Raw genomic sequence first — 3,145 nt, forward strand, 5'->3', positions numbered from 1 at the left:
CTCTGGAGAACAGTACGGAGGTTTCTCAAAAAGTTAAAAATAGGGTCACCTGGGTGGCTCAGATGGTTGAGCGTCTGCCTTCAGCTCAAGTCATGATCCCAGGGTCCTGGGATCGAGCCCCGCATCAAGGGTTGCTGCTCGGCGGGGAGCCTGCTTCTCCCTCTCCCCCTGCTCATGCTCTCTCTCTCTCTCTCTCTCTCTCTCTGTATCTGTGTGTCTCAAATGACTAAATAAAGTCTTCAAAAAAAAAAAAAAAAGTTAAAAACAGACTACCCGGGGCGCCTGGGTGGCTCAGTCGGTTAAGCGACTGCCTTCGGCTCAGGTCATGATCCGGGAGTCCCGGGATCGAGTTCCACATCGGGCTCCCTGCTCGGCAGGGAGTCTGCTTCTCCCTCTGACCCTCTTCCCTCTCGTGCTCTCTCTCTCATTCTCTCTCTCTCAAATAAATAAATAAAATCTTTAAAAAAAAACAGACTACCCTACGACCCAGCAATTGTACTACTCGGTATTTATCCAAAGGATACAAACATAGTGGTTCGAAGGGGCACCTGCACCCCAATGTTTATAGCAGCAATGTCCACAATAGCCAAACTATGGAAAGAGCCAAGATACCCATCAACAGATGACTGGGTAAAGATGGTATATATAGATACAGATATAATGGGATATCACTCAGCATCAAAAAGAATGAGATCTTGCCATTTGCAACGACGTGGGTGGAACTAGAGGGTATTATGCTGAGCAAAATAAGTCAGTCAGAGAAAGACAAATACCATATGATTTCACTCATATGTGGAATTTAAGAAACAAAATAGATGAACATAGGGGAAGGGAAGGAAAATTAAGATGAAAATTGAGAGGGAGGCAAACTGTAAGAGATGCTGAACTCTAGGAAACAAACTGAGGGTTGCGGGAGGAGAGGTGGATGGGGGATGGCATAACTGGGGGATGGGCAGTAAGGAGGGCACGTGATGTAATGAGCACTGGGTGTGATATGCAATTGATGAATCACTAAATTCTACCTAAGAAATTAATTTAAAAATTTTTAAATTTATAATTAAATAAATAATTTTTTAAATAAAGAAAAAAAAGAAGGTCCCCCTCCCCAGTGCTGATGGGCATCATCGAATCTTTTGAGGGCCTAAAAAGAAAAGAAGGTGGAGGAAGGGTGAATTTGTTCTCTGAGCTGGGACATCCATCTTCTCCTGCCTTGCACATCGGCTCTCCTCAGGCCTTCGGACCTGGACTGGGACTTACACTGTCGGTTCCCCGGGTTCTTGGGCTTCAGACTTGGACTGAATTACACCACGGGCTCTCCTGGGTCTCCAGCTTGCAAATGGCAGATTGGGGGACTTTACAGCCTCCATAATCATGTGAGCCAATTCCTGTAATAAAACTCCTCATACCTATGTGTATACCCTGTTGGTTCTGTGTCTCTGAAGAAGCCTGACTCATACACTCATGGAATCTCAGGAGGGTCAGAGAACCAGTCTCCGAGGTTCTACAGCCAGGAGAAACACCAACTTGAAGCTTCCAGTGGCCTCAGTTGGGGAAGCGGGGCTCCTGGGAGTATCTCGCTGGGCTGGCCCAGGACCTCAGCATCCATACTCCCACCTCACTCTCCTCTGGGAGGTCAGTAAATGTTAGCACTTGCGTTCAGCATCATCGCCTCTAGTTTCCTTAGACCTTTTATTTGAAATAGATGATGTATTTTTATCAGATAACGGAGGTCATTACATGGTTTTCTTATTTAATTGTGTGTGCGATGAATTATGTCAATAGATTCTCCGTGGCTCATGACCCTTACACTTCTGGAATAAACCTCATGCTGTATTCTTTTGATAGGCTGCTGGATTTGATTTGATTTGTTTGTTTGTTTTTTAAGTCATCTCCACACCCAGCGTGGAGCCCAAGGTGGGGCTTGAACTCACAACCATGAGATCAAGACCTGAGCTGAGATCAAGAGTCAGACGCTTAACTGACTGAGCCACACAAGCACCCGGATTGGGTAGGTTATTTAGAGGGTTTGCATCTATATTATTTACAAGCAAGATTCATTTTTGCAGCATCTTTATCAGATTTGGCCATTACCATTTTATTAACATCATAAAACATGTTAGAGTGCTTACCATCTTTCCCTTGGACCTGGAATAGTGTAAATAGTGTTTGAATGATCTGCTATTTAAAGGTGAGATAGAACCATCTGGGTCTGGTGCCTTTTTCTGATAGTTTAAAGAATAACCACAACAAAGATTTACATTGTGTTTATTTTTTTTTAAAGATTTTATTTACTTATTTGAGAGAGTGAGAGAGAGAGAGCTCGTGCACAAGTTTTGCGGGGAGGGGCAGAGAGCGAGGGAGAAGCACATTCCCCACTGAGTAGGGAGCCTGGGGATCATGACCAGAGCAGAAGGCAGATTAAGGAGCCAAAATTTCTTTGATTTTTTTGTTGTTGTTGTTCCTTCATAGTGAGGGGCCTTTAATTTTTTTGCCTTCACCATCTTTAATCATCTTTCCAATCTCTTATTTGGTAATTAATCAGTTCATGAACTCAAATTGTTTCAAGGTCGATCTTGGCATTTTACATTATTCTAGGAAGTTATTAATTTCCCCTGAATTTTCCAGCTGGTTGTCCTTTTTCTCAAAACATTCTCTAGTGAGTACTTCGATTTCTTCCGGATCTGTGATAACGCACCCATACCCGTCCTCTTTCTCAAGCCTGGGTGTCTTTAAGGTTCTTTTTTTTACTGTGAATGTTTTAATCAGTTTTGTTTACAAAAATATGGAACACTTCACCGATTTGCTGCGTCATCCTTGCGCAGGAGCCATGCTTATCCTCTCTGTATCCTTCCAGTTTTAGTATATGTGCCGCTGAAGCGAACACTTTACATTTTCTCTTTAAGATAGATTTGTTTATTTTGGAGGGGGGAGGGGCAGAGGGAGGAGAATCTTAAGCAGATTCTGTGTGGCGCTCGGAGCGCAACGTGGGGTTTGATCTCACGAGCCTGAGGTCACAGCCGGAGCTGAAACCAAGAGTCAGACGCTCAGCCAGGGGCCCTGCACTTTTAAGTTTCTTACTGAAGAATATTCATACAATAACGTACACAACTAATAAGTATACAGCTCAATATATTTTCACAAAGTG

General features: G+C 43.5%; 1 non-coding gene across 1 annotated transcript; it reads right to left on the bottom strand.

Moving 5' to 3' along the window:
• Nucleotides 1-2,776: 2,776 nt before the first annotated feature.
• On the bottom strand, nucleotides 2,777-2,884 carry LOC114220570 (U6 spliceosomal RNA). Its single transcript, XR_003611594.1, has one exon. It is a non-coding gene; the product is annotated as a U6 spliceosomal RNA (small nuclear RNA).
• Between the last annotated feature and the right edge of the window lie 261 nt (nucleotides 2,885-3,145).

The sequence above is a fragment of the Eumetopias jubatus genome, unplaced genomic scaffold, assembly GCF_037043125.1.
Source record: "Eumetopias jubatus isolate StellerSeaLion01/CBP00866 unplaced genomic scaffold, mEumJub1_p1.0 scaffold_13, whole genome shotgun sequence".
Taxonomy (NCBI): Eukaryota; Metazoa; Chordata; class Mammalia; order Carnivora; family Otariidae; genus Eumetopias; species Eumetopias jubatus.